We start from the raw sequence: 23,032 nt of genomic DNA, 5'->3' as shown, positions 1-23,032 counted from the left end.
TCACAGTTTTTACTGATGGATCCCCAACTCGGGGGGGGGGTGGTTACATATCAGAAAGAGGGTCAATGGAAAACCCACTTTACCAGTTTACAGATCTCAGCACAAAGAACAGAATTAGCTGCAGTGATAACAGCTTTCAAAATCATGAAGGATCAGCCCTTCAACTTAATTGTAGACACACAATATGTTTATAATTTGTTAGAGCACCTCCCCCTTGCCTGCATAACAACTCAATTGGATTATCATTTATTATCTCTTTTTCTCACCCTGCAAAATCTGCTTCAAACCAGAACTCAGCCTTATTTCGCAGCTCATATCAGAAGCCACTCCTCCTTGCCCGGTTTCTTGGCAGAAGGCAATGCAAGAGCTGACCAAGCCCTTAAAAACCTCCCAGTTTCTTCTGTCAACTCCTTGTTTTCAGATCCGATAGCTAGTCACGCTTTTTTTCATCAGTCGGCCAAAATGTTAGTCAAACAATTTTCAATCACTCTCTCACAAGCACAGGCCATAGTTCATGCTTGCCCACATTGTTCCCGAGGCCCTGCCTCATTTCCACATGCTGTAAATCCACGTGGAACCCAAAGCAATCGACTTTGGCAGATGGACGTAACTCACGTTCCTGAATTTAAACCATATTCATATTTACATGTGTGCATTGACACCTATTCAGGTTTTGTGAGGGTCTCAGCTTTTAAAAAAGAGACTGCAAACCATGTAATTGCTCACCTTGTCCATTCAATTGCAGTAATGGGCAAGCCACTTGCATTAAAAACAGACAATGCTCCTGCTTATACTTCACAACAACTTCTTTCCTTTTGCACCACCTGGAACATTGTTTTATGCCATGGTCTCCCTTGGAACTCAACGGGACAAGCAATTATTGAACGCGCGCACCGTTCACTCAAAGCCCTCTTATCTAAACAATTAAAAACAGGGGATATGAGGCATCGTTTGTTTGGACCCATACACATTCAAGAAACGCTGTATGTGTTGCTATATACTTTGAACTTTTTAACACTCAATGCAGAAGGCTTCACTCCCCATGAAAGGCACGTGGGAGTCATGAAAGCCCTTCCCAGGCCAATGGTGTATTATAGACAATTGCCAGATCCAGAATGGAAGGGCCCAGAATCGTTAGTAACCTGGGGACGGGGTTATGCTGCTGTTCTTACTCAGGTACGTTGTGGGTTCCAGCATGCTGTGTGAGGCCAGCAAGGGATGTCGTGGAGCCAAGGGTTGGAGAATCCGATTCCAGAGTTCCAGATGACCCTGGGACTCCAGGAAAGACCCAAGAATCGGTGACCAGCCAAGAGACCGAGGCAGCAAGGCCAATGCCAGGCCCATCCCATAACCTGGGGGGATCTGAAAGCTCTCACGTCCAAAGCCCAGAGACAACTGATGACATCTAATGAACCTGAGACCCCTGAGAAACTGCTTTTAGCAATGATGAGTCAAATCACAAAAAATTCAATGATGATGTTGTTTTTTCTTTCTTTTCTTTGTATGATCCCACTAGGGGAAAGTCACCCAGCACCCCCCTTAAGGGAACGTATGAATTATAACCTCTGGGAGCATCTTGCTCAAATAGTTAACACCACACACTTTTGTCTTTCTAATGATCTCGACGCAGGAAGCATTCTGGGGTCTTGTTTGATACCTGTCTGTAAACAGCCAGAGGCAGTAGCCAATGAGACCATGTTTTTTGGGTTTCCTAATGTCTCCATAAATTATGCCACAATGTCCAACTGGGGACAAGTACAATCACAACTCCCTTATGGAGCACTGTCATTGCACACTCCTCACGTGGCAAGCACAGGCAACCTAACATGTGCCAGAATAGTGAACTGTACTCAGAAACTCAAAAAACCTTGTATGCCTGTGGGAACAGACTCCATGAATTGCTCCATGTATGAAAATGTTACCTTTAATTATGCCAATGTATTGCTTCCCCCTGTATGGTTTTTTACATGTGGAAGTCGCACTTTTAGTTATATTCCTGCTAATTTGACAACCAGTTCTTGTTGCCTTAGTAGATTTGCAATCATTTTACCCACAGCATCTCACTATCATGAAAAAAGAAGTATTGCTCTTCCTTCTGATTGTGATTCAAATGTACATTTATTAAGTAAAGCTGAATATATGTCTTCAGCCATCTCTTTGATAGGTGTCCCAGGTCTAGCAGTAAACACCGTAAAGCAATTAAATAGATTAGCCTGTTACGCAGTCAAAACAATTAATGTAACTAGCCAAGCTGTCGCCCTCCTCAACAATGAGCAGCAACAATTGCGAGAGGCGATACTTGACAACTGCGCAACAATAGATTTTTTGCTTTTTAAACATCATCATGGCTGTACATCATTCAAACATATGTGCTGTTTTAACCTTTCTGACAACAGTCATAGCATTGAAGAACGATTAGCAACATTAAAAAATCTTACTGCTCATATTCAACAAGATATAGGCTTTGGTAATGGATTCTGGGACTGGCTGACAAGTTGGCTCCCTGATTTTGGATGGCTCAAACAGATTTTCGTGTATGGAATTTTTGTTGTTATTTTTTTGATATTAACCTGTTGTTTTATTCAATGTATTCCTTCATTATGTCAAACTTTGCGCTTTGTAGTCCCACAACGCCAACCTGGCATCCTCTCAGTGGACCGAAAAGGCCTGGACATATTGCATAAGCGCCTTTCAAGTTATAGTCCACAAAAACAATAAAAATGGGAAGATGTAGTAAAATGCATAGAATCATAGGTTTTTAGTGAACATGGCAATACGCTGGCAAACCGCATGGCTCTCTGACACATTGGAAAGCCCCTGTTGCTCTCAAACTCTAGCCTTGATTCATTGCTTGGTACGGTAGGGAGGATGGGAGAATAATGTTCTGAAGACTCACTTTCTTATCTAAGGTATGTATTGTGCACTGAAGCTAGAGCTAACGTAATCTTTCACCGGTAGTAACCTCAGCTTGTTTTTGTACATCTTGAGAAACAAATAAAAGCCCAGAAGAGAGTGATCTCAACATCTCTTTCTCCTGCACCTAGATTCAAACCTGTCTGTCTTTTTTCTTGCTGCGACTTCTGCGCCATTCCAAGCAGGCCCAGCTCGGGCTGCTCCCCAAGTAGCATTGCACTGCTACACATGTGGCACTTGATGCAAAACACTGGATAGCCCCCACCCTGCTGCTGGCTGTCTGACTGCATAGCTTTTTTGTTGTTGTTGTTGTTGTTTTATTTAGGGGTACTTTTAAAAACCCTACACTGGTTAGCAGCCCTCTTCTCAAGAGAAGAGGAAGGGCAGTGTCTGGGGCCCTGGCCTCCTCGCCCTGCTGCTGCACTCACCCAGATGCTAAACTCTCGGTTCCTTAGCTGGCACTTAGTTCCCAGAGGCACTTGGGTTCCCAGAGGCCACACTCGTCTACAGAGAGCCTGACACGATGGCAGGCCCTAAGCTTTATACTCCTGGCTGGCTCCTCCTCCCTCCTTCCTTGCTGATTGAAAGGGGGGCTGGTCTTCCCAGGTAAATTTACAAAAGCTCAGGAAGACAAAAGGCTCCTGATGGGCATAACCTACTCTGCAGGCTCCTGAATGGAGTGCTTGAATTAGCCTAATGGGGCTCTTATCACCTCCTACAGGTGGTGATGCTGAATTTCTAAAATGGACTATGCCTGGGTGGTTAGGAACTGGCCCTTCCTAGGTTCTTTCCCTCCTAGTTCTGTTCTCTTAGGCTGGACTGTTTTTGTAACCTCAAGCTAGTTTTTATTTGAGTTTGTTTAATTATTTATTGCTCTCTAGATCCTGTGTCCTCTGTCCCAATTTACTGAACTGTTTAGGTTATGTTCTAACTTACATTAAGTTTAACTTGGGTTAAGTGTAGGTTTAATTTAAAACAAAGTAGAAAAACCTGCTTTCCACTTTATCCTCCTCCCTTCCTTCAGTTAGATTAGGTGCTAACTTAGGTGCAGCTAACTTTCAACTTTGATTTAAGTGCCTGACCCTTCGGCTCTTACTCACAAGTAGGACTCTGCTCCTGCTCAGAGTAGACCTATGTACCTCCCTTACGTGCTAACTTTCAATTTTGATTTAAGGTTGATTTAAAGTTAAAGTTAAGGTTAGAAGACAGGGAGTTAGAAAGACAAAGAGTTAGAAAGAGTACACTTACCTTCTCGTAGTCTTCCTCCTCCTCCTCTCCTTCTCCAAAACTCAGAGGTCTACTTGCCTTCTCCTCGCCCAGATGCTAAACTCTCGGTGCCTTACCTGGCACTTAGTTCCCAGAGGCACTTGGGTTCCCAGAGGCCACACGCATCTGCCACAATGTCTCTGAGCATGTACAGAGTGCCTTTGCTTTAGTGTTCAATAATCACAGCCATCCATCCACACATCAAACATTATGGGACAGTTCCAGACCATTTTGAGCCTCAGCACCTCTCTTTTTTGCAATTCTTAACTTTTGCTTATTGGCTTGCACAAATTACCCATAAGGAGGAAGAAGGAAAGCCCGAAGGGGCCTTTCCTTGGGAGCTAGCACAAGTTGTTCCCGCATTGTCAGCCCAAGCCCATACTGTCATAGGGGTAGATGCCAGATTCCTTAGCTATGCCACTGGCAGTGACAAAGACAGGGCCAGACTCGCTCTTCTGAATGTGCTAATTTTCTCCTTTAAAAAGTTCTTTTGCATTCAAAGGACCACTCAGAAAGAGAGCAAAGAGCACCCTGTGACACAGCCACCCTGCCACCTCTGAATTCTTCCTCCACCGTCCACTGCATGTGCAAACCAGCCTAAGCACTTGCCACACAATGTACCTCCAAGGTTCTGACAAAGCATGTTGCTGCCTCGTGCACAAAGAGAGTGACCACTGTCATTCCACCCTCTTTGGCACTGCCACAGCTCCATAGTATGATAGTGATGCACAAACCCAGCTCTTCCTACAGATGATCATTCCCATGTAACACTTACTGGTATTTTCAGTCCAGCCATGGTCCCAGTGGGTGCATTTAGGGTCACAGACAGATGACTCCACACTAAGTTGGGTAGAATTTCTGCAATCTAGTTTCAAGTGAACTATTAGGGAGAGATGCGTTGTGCGTTTCCATCCCATCCAGAGGTTCTGCATTTTAACACTTGTAATCCAATTAGCAGCTCCACTTTAAAAAAAAAAGTTACATAATTAAAAGAATTTAGCTGATTACCTTATTTTAAAGTTGATCTGTTATATTTCCATTGCTTTCATATTACAAAGTCCTCCTGACAGGGCGAGTTTTGATAGCTAAGAAATGCTAAGGTAATTTACAGCCTTTCCAACAAAAATTGCCACTTAGTTTTGAATGGAAAGACCAGGTTTTCCACTTCCACACCAGAACTGGGGTTTGCATTTTAGCTTTAGATTTGAATACTTTTTTTCAAATTAACCCCCCCCCCCCATGATCAAATAAAACCACAATCAGTTGCCTCAGATAAATTCAGATAAGTTTGCAGCCCGTAGAAATTCAATGACCCAGCCTCCTCCTGGTTATTTAAAAATAAACCCCACTATGTGACCTACTTTCAAAACAAAAGAACAAAGCATAGAATTGCAGTCTTACTGCCAAATAAATACAAACTGGATAAAGGCTCATTTTAGGCTGAAATCCTTGGCATGCTTGCCAAGTAAACATATTTAATATGAGACAAGCTTCTCTCGTATAATCTAAGACATTTTCTCAAACTGGAGCATTGTGACACCCCAGCCCGAGAAGCTCTGACCCTGCAACCTTAAGGGGCAGAGCAACCATGACAGCAGCACCAGCGCTTCTGCAATCACGCTAGTGCTGGGGACATTGAGACTGATTTTAGACTCACTGAAGCCCACAGATGCCCTCCTGGAGGGTGGGAAAGCCTGTGGAATCCTCTGCAAGTCTCCCACACCTTGGAATTGCTGAAATGCTCACATAACCCACCTTTGGTTTTCGTTGTGACTCACCCACAGAAAGTTTGGAAACCACTGATCTGGGAGTAAGACCCATTAAACACAATAGTAATTACTTGAGTTCCGAGTGTACATGAGTAGGATCCAGCTGTTCACCTACTGGCTAAAGCTTATCTGTTTTACATTGCAAAATAAAGTTCTCTCTCCCTGAATTCACACCAAAAACTATCTTCCTTAAAAAAGCTACAGCTTAGAACTGTACTTTGGAAGGCACTTAAGCACCAGTCCTCTGGTTTCTGAAGCTTCCCATTCACCTACTGAGCCAACTCTGCTTCAAAACAAAGATTCAAGGATTTCTGCCTTGCATTTGCACAAGGTGCAGGGAACAAAAAGATCACAGTAGAGAACTGAGGGCCCAATCCTCTCCACCTTTCCAGCACTGGTGCAGCTGCAATGCAGCCTCCAGGTAAGGGAACAAATGTTCCCATACCTTGAGGAGGTCTCTGAGACAGCCTCCCCAACACAGGATGCAGTGCATACCCCATTGGCACAGCAGCACGGGTACTGGAAAATTGGATAGGATTGGGCTCTGAGATAGTTATCAGCCACAGTAATCAAAGCTGAGATGCTGAAACTGATTTAAAAAAATTTTTTTAAAGGATTTCAGCAACAGCTTCCCAAGCAAGGGCTGATCTATAAACTACATTGGTCTTATCTGTCAAGAACCAGATAGAAGAAAACAAACCCAATGAGCCAAAAGCTTATTTCCCTCTGGGAAAAGTTTGAAAGACTGGGTTTGGGTTAAGCACATGATTCCTGAAAGCGAAGTGAAACAGCATCAATGTTTCTATGCCTGGGTACTTTCAAGTGTTTCTGTTGATAGAACAGAGAGCAAAAAAGAGATTTGTTTGGGTGGAGGTGAATTAGGAGTCCAGGAGTCTATTCAAATCTAACATTCATTTACTATTATAAATTACTTTTAAAGGCAAAGAAGTAGCTATAAAACAAAGCTCATCTAAAAGAACCTAGGACTTTTAGGGCACAATCCTAACCAGGTCTACTCAGAAGTAAGTCCTATTTTGTTCAATTGGGCTTATTCTCAGGACAGTGTGGTTAGCATTGCAGCCTTAGTCTCTGCTCCCACAAAACCTAAACCAAAAAGTTGTACTTACCAGCCTGAATGGTTGCCGTATTTGAGCCATTTCATCCTACGTATGCTTTCTTGGAAGTAAGAATCATTGAACTACTGAGTAAACTTGCAGAGGCTTAGGCTGCATGGTAAGTTTCAAGAAATAGGATGCATGCAATTCTTTTCTTAGGCTTTGCGGCACTCACTCCCTCCAGTGTCTCCAAATGGAAGTGATTGTTTCTGCATCCTCCTCTCTAAGGAGTGTCTGCAGGGGGAGTGATTTCTGCCCACAGATATTACTGGAGGACGGGGAGATGTGTGAGGCTTTAGGATCTGCAATGATAAGTCTGCTGCTCCACATCTCCTCTTGGCTCCCTTTGCAGTCAAGACAGGAACTTCCTTACCTGCTGCAGTCAGGGAAGCCCTACTCGCACCTGTACTGAGCTGCATACCCTTCCACCATCTTGTCCTGGTTTAAAATTATTTCCCTGTGACATCAAACTCTGCAGCATGCATGCTCTGGTCCTCATGCCAGGTCCTAGTTCTAAGGCCTACTACTGCCTATCACTGGCAAGTGAGTTGAGCCTCCTCTGAGCACTTGCAAGAACAGGAAGCACTGCATAAACTCTAAAGCTTGGGGCAGCTGTTTCTCAGAGCACATGCACACTCACAGCAGGGGTTGGGGCAATTTTTAGTGATGTCTGAAATAGTGAGTGCGTGCACGCTCCAAGAAGCGGCCACTCAAGTCACTGTAGTGCTTGCCATTCTTGTGAGTGCTTGGGATCAGTGACTCTGCAAAGCTCAGCAGCTGAAGAAGCAACTGCTCCAAGATTTGCTGTGTCACCAAGGTAGGGTGCCTGTTACCACCATCTTGGCAGGGCCTCACATGGCACCCCTTCCAGCCTAGCACCCAGGCTACCTCCACCCCCTGCTTGCTATGCCACTGCCAGGAGGGAATGAGGCATGGCTCCAACTAATTAGGAACATGCTAAAGAACCATTGATTGGAACGGAAAGTTAGAGCAATGTGAGGCATCTGTGTGTCACCTTCCTCTAAGGCAGGGGTGCCCAAACCTCGGCCCAGGGGCCACTTGTGGCCCTCAGGGGCTCCCAATCTGGCCCATGGGGAGCCCCCAGTCTTCAATGATTCTATGGCCCACCGGAGACTCTCGTTTGCAAGCACAAGTCCTCCCAAATAATAAATTAATCTCCAATTTCTAATGTCCAGGCCAGCTGGACAGTCTTCTCAGATTCCTTCTCCAGGAAGCTACTCTTACCAATGACCTAAGCGTTGGTATAGCCCACGTCCTACCACACCTTTTGTCCCTTTCCAACTGGGTGCAACTAAACTTGAATCAACATATCTTAATTCAGTCAAGCACATCAAACTCCTGGTTGCGTGCCCAGGAGATGTGCCTGGAGCAAAAGGTGGCAACAGTGCCAAAAATAGCTGCTGTGGCATCCTGAGCATGCCAGACAGCCGCCGGCAGCTTCTCAGGGGAAGGGGATATTCATTCCCTTCCCCCAGGTAGGGAAAGTAGCCTTACAATGGGACTACTCAACTCTGCACTGGCTATTTAGCTGGTGCAGAGTAACGATGCCTCGTGTCAGGCCACAACAGCCGACAAGGGGCTCTGGATCCAGTGGAGCAGGGTTCCACCAGTCCCACCCCTCCCGCTCCCCCATCACGCCTTCTTCCTGTCTTCCCACACCTTCCCCCACCCCAGAGCACCTCACTCACACCCTCACTCACCTCTCTGCCGCCCGGCACTTCTCACGGAGCACCAAGCAGCAGTCCACTGGCCTCTGACCGGTGCTGCCCTAGTGTGGGCTTGCGCTGGGCCAGCTCTGGTGATGTGCTGTGGTAATGGTCGCAGATGTGCCTTACAGCACATTTGCGACAGTGCACGCTGGCAGTGAGCCAGTGCTCATTCATCAAGATTAGGCCATCAGTTCAGCTGCCAGCCTGACTCTCACTCGCTCTTTCCCTCCTTCACTTAACTTGCACCTGTCCAAATAGAGCTATTTACCAATATTTTTTCACCTACAGCCACTTATATCTCTGTGCAACTGATCACCCCTGCTAACTGGTAAGAGGCACTTTTTCAAGTGGGTGCTCCTCTTTTATTCAGTAGGGGGAGAGTAACTGGCCCACCTCCCCCCAGCAGTGTCTTTTCTAGTGGCTGTCTGCTGGTGTTCTTTTGCATCTTTTTAGATTGTGAGCCCTTTTGGGACAGGGAGCCATTAGTTATTTGATTTTTTTCTTCTGTAAACCGCTTTGGGAACTTTTTGTTGAAAAGCGGTATATAAATACTGTTATTATTATTATTATCTTACAAGTAAGCATTGCCTTTTCCTTGTTTCTCTGTATTGCTTAATAAAATCTACCATAGATACCACATACAGTATGTGAAATTTCTGCCAAGTAATCAAGCTCCAATTATCACTTCACCTTATCTCCAGGTCAATCAGAGGGCAGAGCCTTTCAACTCTGAACAGTTTCCTTTCTCAAGTGGCAGGCAGGCACCAGGCAGGCAGGGCAGAGATCCTTTCTATGGCAACAGGGAAATTCCAGCCAAAGTTCACCTTTTAATCTCCTTCCTTCTGCTGCAGCCTGGTTCTGCTTGGCAAATGCTTGCAAAGCAGGTCTGTTTTTGGAAACACCAGGATGGGACCCTCCTTCCCAGGCTACAATTCAGTGCACCATGACTTCAGAATAACACCCATGGAAAGCAGTGGGTCTGCTTCTGAGTAAAAAGGACTGCAAATATATGCAGCTGCATCTCTCTGCTGTGAATTGAATTGTACACTCCCAGTTATGTGTTCTATGCTGTATGTAGAGCTTCTGGCTTAACACACCAGACACCTTAAAGGTGGATTTGATTCATGGTTCAACCTTTTTCATATGCATATCCCTTGGCAGCCATTTCCATAAATTGTACCCTTCCTATTAGCAAAATGTTTGTAATTAGTAAGACAAACCCTCATCTCCCCCATATGAAAGCCCAGACTTCATGTATTTATCATAGTGTTTTCTCTTTTTATCTGCTTGAAGAACAGAAGACTCTGCCTTTGCACTGTTTTGCACCAGAAGTGTGCTGAGAAATTCTGGGTGATTGATCACTTTCCATATTACGTTTCATCTTTTTTACTGTGCTGGTTTTCAATCACTGGTTCATACATGAATTGATGACCAAAAACTAGCTATTGGTGGGGCTTTCACAGCCAACTAGCTACCTCCCTTCCTGCCTTGCTGGTCCTTGCAAGGCATTCCTGTCTTGCAAGACATTCTGGAGCATGACCTGCATTATGCCATTCTTTTTCAAGTACCCCTAAAGGTCCTGTTGAGTGTCCCTGGGAGTACATGAATCCCAGGTTGGGAACCACTGTTCTACTGGTATGTAGTTTACAGTGCACTTACTCTGATAGTGTTTACAAAAAGGTGGTGAAGACCAGATAATAAACTTTATTTATATCCCGCCCTTCTCCCTAAAGGGACCCAGGGCGGTTAACAACATATAAAAAACACATTTAAAAACATAAATTAAAACAAATAGCAGATAAAAACATTAAAAACACATTAACAGCGACCTTAAAAAACAGTAGTCAGATTAAAAGACAGAATAAAAAGAGTACAAAAGAGCAAGTTACAGTGGAATCAGACCTGTAAAAGCTCCAAAATGTGTAAAAAAATGTTAAAAAGGCCAAAGAATCAGAAGGCTTGTGTAAACAGCAGTGTCTTCAGGCCTCGCCGGAAACTCTCAAGAGAGGGAGCCATTCTCAAGTCAAGGGGAAGGGAGTTCCATAATGTTGGTGCCACTACCGAGAAGGCCCTATTTCTTGCAGCCGCCCCCCGGACCTCCTTGGGTGGCGGCACTTGTAAAAAGGCCTTCTCTGATGACCTGAGAGGGCGAGCCGGATTGTACGGGAGTAGGCGGTCTCTAAGATATCCTGGCCCAGAGCAGTATAGGGCTATAAAAAATGTATCTTATGATATTTTACTATGTTTTTAATAAATTAGAGATACAGTTCTTAGGTAACAATTAGTGGTAGGCTATTTTTCAGGATCTGGCCTCGGGTAAAATCAGACAAAACTATAGTCAGACACCCCCCTAAGTTTAACCCCCAACTTATCCGAGGGTCATAGAAAATTCCATGATAGTTGGCTCATGCCCTCAACTTATTTGTGGGGTCAACTTATAGGCGAGTATCTATGGTATATTCTTTTGGAGAATATCTGTCTTGCAGTTACTGTCAGCCTAATTAGAAGCACTTTGAGTCTTTGGTCTATTATCCAGTCAGTGATCCTAAAGCAGCCATACTTTGCACTGTGGATTTTTGAAACAGGAGAACCCTGTCTTTGTCTGGATTTGATCTCAACAGGTTCATCCTCATTTAGGCCCAACTGCCTCCAGGCAGCACTCCAGGGCCTCAACAGCTACCCTGGAATCTAGAGGAAAGGATAGAGCTTGGTGTCACTCCGAATCCCTGGATGACCTCTCCTGGTTTCATGTAAATGTTAAATAGCATGAGGGGCAGAACTGACCTCTGTGGCACCCCACAACTCAAGGGCCAGGATATTAAACATTTCACAGCAGGTTACCATGTGTTCCTTCTGGCCTATCAGAGGGGCCTAATGGAGTAAGCCTTGCACCACACAGCACAGTTCTGCTGGATGGTTCTCTGCAGTTGCAATAACAGCAGAGAAGAAAGTTTGCTTCACTGCTATCACCACCACAGAAAAAGCTCTATTATAAGCTCTATTCTGTGTTCAGTTGGACTCAGCACAAGTTTTTCATCACTGTCACTTGAGACATCTACCCTGTCGCTTCAACATTCACAATTCCTCAGTAAACCAAGGAGCAGCGCTGAGTTTGCAACCTGGCAGAGGTTGTCCAGGAGCAACCTCATCCATTTCCTCATTCCAGAGGTCTGCCAGGACTTCAGATGAGTCACCAAACTCCCTGGCAAGGGTGTATATACTGGTGTTGGGTATGCTGTGAGAGGCTTCCAAATATAGTCTATATTCCATGCTCAGTCATAAGAAAGCAGATGGCATGATGTGTGATGGGAAGTGCAGTTTTCTAGTGCTTTTCATTCTCTTATTGCTCCATAAGGGGTTACTCCTTGCCAGCTGTCATTGGTGTAACATTTTCTGACATTAGGGACATGTCTACAAACTGAGAAGCACTTGGGAGCAGGGCCTAGGAGAGGGGGGTAAAGGGGGTAATTTGTACCTGGGCCCAGGGTCAAAAAGGGGGTCCAGGAGCCAAAGGAGGGGGTCCAGAAATTTCTTGAAATCTTACATTTTCCTATCTGCACAGGATGCTGGGGATACTACCTCGAGTATATAGCTGCAGCTACTGACAACCCATATATGTTAGGCCAAGGAATGCATGCATGACACAGTGTCATATCTGGGAGAAAACTGGCCTGCTATAGTACCTCTTTGGTTTGTGCACCTGATTACCATGAAGGAGGGTAGAGGAGCTCAGCGACACAGCTACAGAGCTACTGCTACTGCAGAAGCAATTTTTGGTACACACAGGACACTTTCCATTCTAGTGTGAGTCTAAATATGATGATGCAAATTTTCGGCATGGTTTTCTAGATTTAAAAGATTTTAGAGAGACTTAGGAATGTGTTTGGTTTTCTGTATTACTGTATCTAGATGCCAATGCCACATGGGTGGGTAGACCTGGGCTCCAAAGCAGTGGTATCACTAGGGTTCACGTCACCCGGTGTGGGATGCCAGCGCATAACCCCCATGCAGTGGGTGGGGTGATGTACCATCACTCCACCCCCACTGGTTTTTTGGCTGTACCTTTTGATAGAACAAAGATAGAACACATTCTGCATGAAATTATGCATTGATTGATATATAACATGATGGTATTATTCTTCCAAATTATGATTTTAGTGATTTTGGTCACTAGTGGTGTCACACACACACACACACCCGGGTGTCAGCTTACTAATACCTTATTGCAGCAGTTCTCAAACTTTTAGCACTGGGACCCACTTTTCAGAATGACAATCTGTCTAAGACCCACCAGAAGTGATGTCATGGTGGAAGTGACATTATCAGGCAAATTAAAGTAAATCAGTATAAATAATTAAAGTAAAACAAATAATTAAATAAGCAGAAGCCAGCCCTGTCCCACCAAGTGAATTTCCTCTGTAGCCTGCCTGCAATAATACCCCTCCAAAATCAGTAAGGTTTTCAGCCCTACCCAGTGCCCAGTTCAATTTAAGAACTTCTGTTTAAACCAGATCACTGTCAGGATCCATCTGGCTTTGCAAGTCTCAGAAAGGTTCACCTTATCAGCTGAAGCCTGTTTTGATCCTTTTTAGTGGGGGGGCTGCCTTCTGTAGCACTTGTTTAGCTGCAAGTGCATAGGATCAGGACCATTCTGATAGCCTTGCACTCTCCTTCACCTGTTCTTCCACACCAGCCAAGGCACGTTTGCTTACTCATGAGTAAACATGACCATGAGGCTTAGTTTCGCTTTCCATAGGACTGAATACATTCATCTGCTTAGAGGGAGGGACTTCCTTCTCAGGTGTTTTTTGGGGCTGCATTCATTGGATCAGGACCATTCTAGTGTTGTTGGATTCCTCTCAGCCTGCCCCTTCCGATGAACTAAGGCAGGTTTGCCTACTCGTGCATAAACGCGCAATACGGCTCACTTTCACTTTCCATAGGGATCCATCCATTTTTTGTTCTCCGGTTTTTTGGCCATAACTTTTGATAGAAAGGAGATAGTTGCTCTGGTTTTTTGCATTGCATTCCACTCAAACTTCCGCATCCAACAGTGTATAATATGATGGGGTTACTCCTAACCACCATGATTTTAGCACATCACTCCCCAGTGTGCGTCACTCAGTGCAGCCCACACCCCCTGCACCCCCTAGCAACACCACTGCTCCAAAGACTTTTCCAGCTGTGTCCGCCCCTCAATGCCCACAGTCTGCTCACCCATCACCACCCTCCCCCTCTCTGTTTCAGCCATCCCCCTTTGCAAAGGTACCCAAAAGAAATTTTGTACCCCCTGATAAAATTCCTCTCAGAGGCCCTGCTTGGGAGTGCACTGAGAGGCATATATGGACTCTAATTGGCTTAGATAAGATAAAAAGAACTCTTTGTCAGTCGCATTCTCAGAGCGGAAGCAAAGTGCTAAGTTTTGCAAGACGCCTCAATGCGTCTGCCCCTCAGAGCCAGGAACCCAGGAATTGTGACCTGGCCAGCTACAAAACTCTTTTTGATGTGCCTTCCCAACAGTTCCAATCCTATGTGTGTTAATCTGGAAGCAAGCCTTTCTGAATTTAATAGAACTTGTTCCCAAAATAATTCTGCCAATCAGTGCATGTGCTGTGAAGTTTACTTCCAAGGAAATAAGCACGGGGATTGAGCTGCAGGTGACCTTCTGGATTTTTGGCAGCTGCAATCTGTATTTAATTACATCTGTATTTAGATCAATGCAAAGTATTTAAATAAATAAATAAATAAATAATAAATAAATAAATCTAACCTCCTCTTGCCAAAGATATTCAGAGGATTGGTCGCTGGAAGTTTATGGCTTTTTGGTATTATGTTTGGCCATGAGGGGTTGTACCCTGCCTGGTTGGCTATGGTGTGTTGATAATGCTCACTGGCTATCTTAGGATAAGTTGGTGCTTTACAATTGGTAATGGTGTGTTGATAACCCTGGCTAGATACAGCAGCACGGGTTGGTATTTGGCAATGGTTAACTATTCTCTTTTTTCTTAGCATGTGGCAGCTACATAGCACCACTGAAAGTGTTGATTATGGGATATTCCATCATACTTGGAACATGCAAGAGCTCAGTAACCAATAGTGTTGGTACCCAGCTAGGGCTTGTTGAGATGTCCAGCATCAGCTGGGTAGACAAACACGGGATGTTTTGGAACCAGTTATTGCCTCCAGTTCAGGAATATTTGCAATGGAATCCAACCCACCCCATCCTACCCCACCGAGTCTTGCTGATTCTCTTGGGTGAGAATGACCAGGGTCAGATTATATAGGCTTGTCTTTGAGAAGTCAGGCCTGTAGGGGTCTCACTATCATTAAGCATTGACTCTCTGGAATACTGTTGCTCTGGTCAAACATTTTGCAATGGAGAATATTGGGGCAGGGGTCAGCAACCTTAAACACTCAAAGAGCCATTTGGACCCATTTTCCGGAGGGAAAAAAACCTCAGGAGCCACAAAACCCTTTTGACATCTAAAATGAAGATAATACTGCATATATAGTTTTTTTTTTTACCTTTATGCTCTTATAGGTCCCATTTTTATAATGTAGCCCCCTCTTGTAACTTTTAGTTAGTTTTGTCATACATTCTTGTCCTGTGTTTTCAGACGCCTGGTCTTCTATGGTGTTTTGCCTGATTCCAAGGCCAGTCTCTGCCTGGAGAATTATGCCCACTCTAAGCAAATTAGCTCCTCTTCTTTCCCCCAACAAATGACCTTGGTTCTGCCCTGCACTCCTGCTGAACCCCACCTCCAGGGTAGCTTGCCTGTTCAACCTGCAGAGGTCCTCTCTCCTGCCAGCAGCCTCCCACAGCTACAGTAGACCCTTGGTCCTCAGCAGGTCTTGGGCACAGCAGCCACACACCAAACTCCAGTGTCTCCAGCAGTCCATTAGTCACAAAGTCAGTCAGAGTATCCAGGGCAGAATCCAAAGTCAATAAGCCAAGTCACAGTCCAAGGTCAGATTCCAAAGTCAGTCAGTCAAATCAGCCAGAGTATCCAAGTCAAAATCAATAAGCCCAGTCAGTCTCCTCTCCAACCTGCACTCCTTCTCCAACCCACACCCCTCTTCCTGCCTCAGGTGCTCCTTATATCCCTGAGGGCCCTATCGCCTTCAAGTGGCTGCAGCTGTGCAGCACACTCTTCTGGATGCCCAGGCCTTACCCTTAAAGGGGCCACTGCTGACACCACACCTACCTCCTCACCAGATCTTCCAGGATCTAATACATATGGTGGTTATGACATCTGCTTATCTTACATGGATACTAAAGAACTCCCCCCACCTTCCAGAGACACCCTGCTGGAAGGAAAAAAGGACACAGACTCCAGAGGTGGGGAAGAGAAGAAGCCAGAGCTTGGGGGGAGAAGGGGGGGCAGCCACAGGCCAGCTTCTGCCCTGCCTGCCTGCCTGCCTCCCTCACTCAGGCTGCAACCCTCTCCACACTATCCTGGGAGTAAGCCCCATTGACTACAATGGGACTTCTGAGCAGACAAGTTGGTTGGAGCTCTCGGGTTGCAGTCCTCAGGTTGCAGTAACCTGTTCTCCGGCAGGTACCACTACCTCCCCGGGTATAGCCAAGTCCACCCCAACGCTACCAGGGGTGGCACGTATTGGTAGAATGCCACCAGTGTTTGTCTTCCACACCTTCAGGACTGCAGCTGGGGTGGGGGTTCCTAATCCCACCATACGTTGCAGGGGGGTCTGACCTCTGCTAATGGGCCTGCTATTTAATTCAAACTCTGCCTGGTCTAGTACTAGGCTCCATCTTTTTAACGTATGGTCAGGGGTCAACTATCTAATCTTCTGTTTTAGCAGCCCATTCATCCTTTCTATTAATCCAACTGCCCGGGGATGCTGTGGGATGTGGAAGACCCACTGGATCCCCCCACTCGTTGGCCCAGTCCTGCACTGCGGCCCCTGCAAAGTGGCTACCATTATCGCTCTGGACTTGTGTGGGCACGCCATACCCTATCTCCTCGGTAATATCTTCTGCGATGTCACTACAGAAGCCTCCTTGAATGCAGTGCATGCCACACTGGCACAGCTATGTCAGTGCTGGAAAGTTGGTTAGGATTGTGCCCTATGTGTGCAATCCTTAGTGATAGATGGACCAGCACAAGTCTCCTGCTCCAGTCAAGGAGTGCCGCAAAAGTGCTGTAAAGCATGTTTGAGCCTCTGTGTGAACAAGCTAGGCCAGTGTGAGGACACATGCTGAACTCCCAATGCCTGATCCAGACCAGGAAGATGTGAGTTTGTGCCTGCCCAGGCAGGCCAGCGTGGGCGCTGGAGAAGGTGGAACAGAGGCAGGGAGAGGGCATTTTGGGTGACAGTGGGCAGATTGGGAGGTGGTTAGAGCCTAGGAGAGAGTGGGATCAACCATGGCACCTTAGGCCACATCCTAAACTGTGCTGCTCAGATTTGCATTAGCAAATTCACTGGCACAAATTCGAGTAGCCCCATAGGAATGGCTGACACACGACACAGAATAAGGGGGAAAATGTTCTCTTACCCCAAGTTGCACTGCAGCACCTAACTTGTGCTAGTTAGAGCACAGGCCACACAGCCTGCCTGTTCCAGCACAAGTTAGAATTGTGCTGCCAGTCTCCTAAAAAGGATAAGCCTGGTTTTCCTTCTCCTACTGCTGTGAAAACTACAGACTCTCCCATTGGAGGTTTGGATGAACTACCGTATTTTTCGCTCTATAAGACGCACTTTTCCCCCCCAAAAAAGTGGGGGGAAAAGTGTGTGTGTCTTATGGAGCGAATACTGCAAAAAAAAAAAAAAAAAAAACTCCGCCCCTGACCCCCCCCCTGCCCGCTCTGCTCGGCTCCGCTTCCCAGGAAAGCGTGGGTGGGGTGGCAGTCTTGCTGAGCAAGCCCGTGTGTCTACTCAGAAGTAAGTCTCAGACTCACTGGGACTCACTCCCAGGAAAGGGGGGGGGATGGCAGGCTCGCTGAGAAAGCCCACGTGTCTACTCAGAAGTAAGTCTCAGAGTCACTGGGGCTCACTCCCAGGAAAGCGTGGGTGGGATGGCAGTCTTGCTGAGCAAGCCCCTAGAGCAGGGGTGCTCATTACGTCGACCCTCGAGCTACCAGTCCATCTCCAGGCGAAATGAGTCAATCGCGGGCTTCTCTCCTGTCCACGCATCCCTAGGAGTGAGCCCCTGGCAGGCTTGTGAGCCCAGGGAGCGAGCCTAGGGAGTGAGTCCAGGGAGCCCAGGGACTGAGACGGGCTCCTCCCTGGGAGAGGAGGCGCTGGCAGGCTTTTCTCCTGCCCACTCATCCCTGGGAGTGAGCCCCATTGGCTCTACTGGGGCTGACTTACCTTTCCCCTGCTTTTGCACTGCTATGTATGGAGATCTGCGCCCCCCCCCCCACTTCCATCTGTTGGTTCTGTGTGCAAGGGGTTTTGCAATGGCCTTGCTGTGATGCCTATACAGAGATCTTACCTGCCCCACACTTTTCCCCTGCTTTTGCACTGCTATGTATGGAGATCTGCGCCCCCCCCCCACTTCCATCTGTTGGTTCGGTGTGCAAGGGGTTTTGCAATGGCCTTGCTGTGATGCCTATACAGAGATCTTACCTGCCCCACACTTTTCCCCTGCTTTTGCACTGCTATATATGGAGATCTGCGCCCCCCCCCCACTTCCATCTGTTGGTTCTGTGTGCAAGGGGTTTTGCAATGGCCTTGCTGTGATGCCTATACAGAGATCTTACCTGCCCCACACTTTTCCCCTGCTTTTGCACTGCTATGTATGGAGATCTGCGCCCCCCCCACTTCCATCTGTTGGTTCTGTGTGCAAGGGGTTTTGCAATGGCCTTGCTGTGATGCCTATACAGAGATCTTACCTGCCCCACACTTTTCCCCTGCTTTTGCACTGCTATGTATGGAGATCTGCGCCCCCCCCACTTCCATCTGTTGGTTCTGTGTGCAAGGGGTTTTGCAATGGCCTTGCTGTGATGCCTATACAGAGATCTTACCTGCCCCACACTTTTCCCCTGCTTTTGCACTGCTATGTATGGAGATCTGCGCCCCCCCCCCACTTCCATCTTGGTTCTGTGTGCAAGGGGTTTTGCAATGGTCTTGCTGTGATGCCTATACAGAGATCTTACCTGCCCCACACTTTTCCCCTGCTTTTGCACTGCTATGTATGGAGATCTGCACCCCCCCCCACTTCCATCTGTTGGTTCTGTGTGCAAGGGGTTTTGCAATGGCCTTGCTGTGATGCCTATACAGAGATCTTACCTGCCCCACACTTTTCCCCTGCTTTTGCACTGCTATGTATGGAGATCTGCGCCCCCCCCCACTTCCATCTGTTGGTTCTGTGTGCAAGGGGTTTTGCAATGGCCTTGCTGTGATGCCTATACAGAGATCTTACCTGCCCCACACTTTTCCCCTGCTTTTGCACTGCTATATATGGAGATCTGCGCCCCCCCCCCACTTCCATCTGTTGGTTCTGTGTGCAAGGGGTTTTGCAATGGCCTTGCTGTGATGCCTATACAGAGATCTTACCTGCCCCACACTTTTCCCCTGCTTTTGCACTGCTATGTATGGAGATCTGCGCCCCCCCCACTTCCATCTGTTGGTTCTGTGTGCAAGGGGTTTTGCAATGGCCTTGCTGTGATGCCTATACAGAGATCTTACCTGCCCCACACTTTTCCCCTGCTTTTGCACTGCTATGTATGGAGATCTGCGCCCCCCCCACTTCCATCTGTTGGTTCTGTGTGCAAGGGGTTTTGCAATGGCCTTGCTGTGATGCCTATACAGAGATCTTACCTGCCCCACACTTTTCCCCTGCTTTTGCACTGCTATGTATGGAGATCTGCGCCCCCCCCCCACTTCCATCTTGGTTCTGTGTGCAAGGGGTTTTGCAATGGTCTTGCTGTGATGCCTATACAGAGATCTTACCTGCCCCACACTTTTCCCCTGCTTTTGCACTGCTATGTATGGAGATCTGCACCCCCCCCCCCACTTCCATCTGTTGGTTCTGTGTGCAAGGGGTTTTGCAATGGCCTTGCTGTGATGCCTATACAGAGATCTTACCTGCCCCACACTTTTCCCCTGCTTTTGCACTGCTATGTATGGAGATCTGCGCCCCCCCCCACTTCCATCTGTTGGTTCTGTGTGCAAGGGGTTTTGCAATGGCCTTGCTGTGATGCCTATACAGAGATCTTACCTGCCCCACACTTTTCCCCTGCTTTTGCACTGCTATGTATGGAGATCTGCGCCCCCCCCCCACTTCCATCTTGGTTCTGTGTGCAAGGGGTTTTGCAATGGTCTTGCTGTGATGCCTATACAGAGATCTTACCTGCCCCACACTTTTCCCCTGCTTTTGCACTGCTATGTATGGAGATCTGCACCCCCCCCACTTCCATCTGTTGGTTCTGTGTGCAAGGGGTTTTGCATTGGTCTTGCTGTGATGCCTATACAAAGATCTTACCTCCCCCACACCTTTCCCCTGTTTTTGCACTGGTCTGTATAGAGATCTGCTCCCCCCCCCCCCTTGTATTGGAATCCAGGAAGATCTGGTGAGGAGGTAGATGTGGTGTCAGCAGTGGCCCCTTTAAGGGTAAGGCCTGGGCAACCTGGGCACAGCTGCAGCCACTAGAAGGCAATAGGGCCCTCAGGGATATAAGGAGTACCAGAGGCAGAAAGGGTTTGTGGGTTTTGAAGGGGGGGGGGGGGGACTGACTGGGTTTATTGAATTTGGAATCTGACTGTGGCTGGACTTGTATACCCTGATGGATTTAACTGACCTACCTGGAACCTGACCTTGGACTGTAATTTGGCTTATTGGCTCTGGACTCTGATTTGGTAACTCTGAATGATGGGACTGATTTACTTGGCATCTGTGGACTAGAACTGGACTCATTTTTGCTTGCTGCACTGGTGAGTTGCACAAGGGGGACTGATCAGCCTTAAGCGGGCATGAGGCCCAGTGGATTGGAATTTGGCAGAACATCATTGTAGCAGAAAGATAATGTGATCCCCTATTTGTGTGCACCTGCTTTTGTGAGCTTCATAAATTCTGACTCTAGTGATGATGAGTTCTTGGGATTTCCAGAAAACTAGAGTACTCAAACCTTTAAGTCTCTCCATTTGTTAATGACAGTGATAATGGTTCTTAATGCCACTGTTGACTGCTGTTCACTTTACATGGTTCAAATGTTATTCTGTTATAGTTTATTAAATATTTTATTACACTATTTGGTTCAGAATATTTTTTCCTTGTTTTTCTCCTCTAAAAACTAGGTGCGTCTTATGGTCAGGTGCGTCTTATAGAGCGAAAAATACGGTAAATGCTTTGTTAACAGCTTTTGGAGCAATTTCACAATCACCATAATTTTGTCAGCAGTCTGTGCAACTGTTGCAACTTTTTGCCATTGGAAAGGTTATTGAAGGATTGATTCAACTGTTATGAAACTCTTGAAATTCTGAAATGTAATCTTTCAGAGATGAATAATCAGACCGCATGTTCTCAGTAAATAGTCAGGAGATTACTTTGTTCACCTCTCATCATGTTTTATCTAGTAGAATTTCTCAACTAGAACTTGCAGTTCATTCTTGTACCCTGTGTATAAGAACATCAAGATAAGATAAAAAGAACCGCACTGGATTAAGCCAAAGCTTCTTGGATCTAGCCCAGCTTTTTGGATCTCACAGTGGCCACCAGATGCTTCAGGGAGCACAGAAGACAACAAGATACTGCATCCTGTTGCCACTCCCCTGCACCTAGAATTCTGAGGCAGCCTACTTACAAATCAGGTTACATATACCATGGCATGCAACCTTTGTTGAACTTCTCTTCTAGAAATCTGTCCAATCCCCTTTTAAAGGCATCTAGACCAGATACCATCACCACATTCTGTGGCAAGGGGTTCCACAGATTAATTATGCTCTGGATAAATAAATATTTCCTTTTGTCTGTTCGAACTCTCCCAATACTAAATTTTAGTAGATGTTCCCTGGTTCTGGTGTTGTGCAAGAGAGAAGAGAATACCATTCTATCCACTCTATCCATCCCTTGCATAATTTTATACATCTCCTTCATGGCCCCCCTCAGGTGCTTTCTTTCTATACTGAAGATCCCCAAAAGTTGTAGCCATTTCTCATAAGGGTGGTGCTCCACTATATCCTTTTTAAGAGGTACAGTTCTGGTACGCAATACTCCAGATGTGGCCTTACCATCAATTTGTATAATGGCATTATGATATGGGCCATTTTATTATCAACCCCCTTCTTAATTATCTCAAGCATGGAACTGGCCTTCTTCACCACCTCTGCACGCTGAGTCGACACTTTCATCGAGCTGTCCACAAGCATCCCAGGATCTCTCTCCTGATCCATCACAGACAGCTCAGAACCCATCAGCCTATATGTGAAGCTTTGATTTTTTTTGCCCCAATGTGCAATGCTTTACACTTACTTACATTGAAGTGCATCTACCATTTTGCTGCCCATTCTCCCAGTGTGGAGGGATCCTTCTCGAGCTCTTCACAATCCTCTCTGCTCTTCACCAGAAAAGTTTAGAGTCTTCATAAACTTGGCCACCTCGCTGCTTATCCCTGTCTCCAGGTCATTTATGAACAAGTTGAAAAGCACCAATCCCAATACTGATGCTTGGGGCACACCACTGTTCACCTCTCTCCATTGTGAAAATTGCCTATTGACACCCACTCTTTATTTGCTGATCTTCAACCAATTCCTAATCCATAAAGAGGACTTGCCCTCTTATTCCCTGACTGTGGAGTTTTCTCGGCAGCCTTATATGAGGGACCACGTCAAATGCATTCTGAAAATCAGGATATATAACAGGTTCGCCTGCATCCACATGACTGCTGACCTTTTCAAAAAGGAGGTCTTGGTATGCGTGTTGCAACAACAGACACACCTTGTTGCCTATGTCTCTTCTCAACCCTCCTTCAGTTGAGAAGCATGCAGAAGAAGAGATGCACAAACCTGCCCATCATACATTGTCCAGCTATGGTTCAGAACTAGATGACCAACTTTCTGTTCACTCAGCCTTGAACCTCAGTTTCTGTATCACAACTGTGCTAAAATGGCAGGCTGCTGGGGTTCCATGCTCAGTGAGCAGAAACTGATGTAGCTTGACCTGGAGTGCAGCATTTTAACACAATTGTGTGTGAGAAGAGTTTAATTCTACTTTGCATTGATGATTCCTTACACCCTCACCCCTGTATAGCTTCAGGCCTTTAGGCTTCATTTTCCT

Source organism: Tiliqua scincoides, chromosome 3 (genome assembly GCF_035046505.1).
Source record: "Tiliqua scincoides isolate rTilSci1 chromosome 3, rTilSci1.hap2, whole genome shotgun sequence".
Lineage (NCBI taxonomy): Eukaryota > Metazoa > Chordata > Lepidosauria > Squamata > Scincidae > Tiliqua > Tiliqua scincoides.
The sequence above is the reverse complement of the archived record's forward strand: the minus strand, read 5'-3'. Positions refer to the sequence as shown.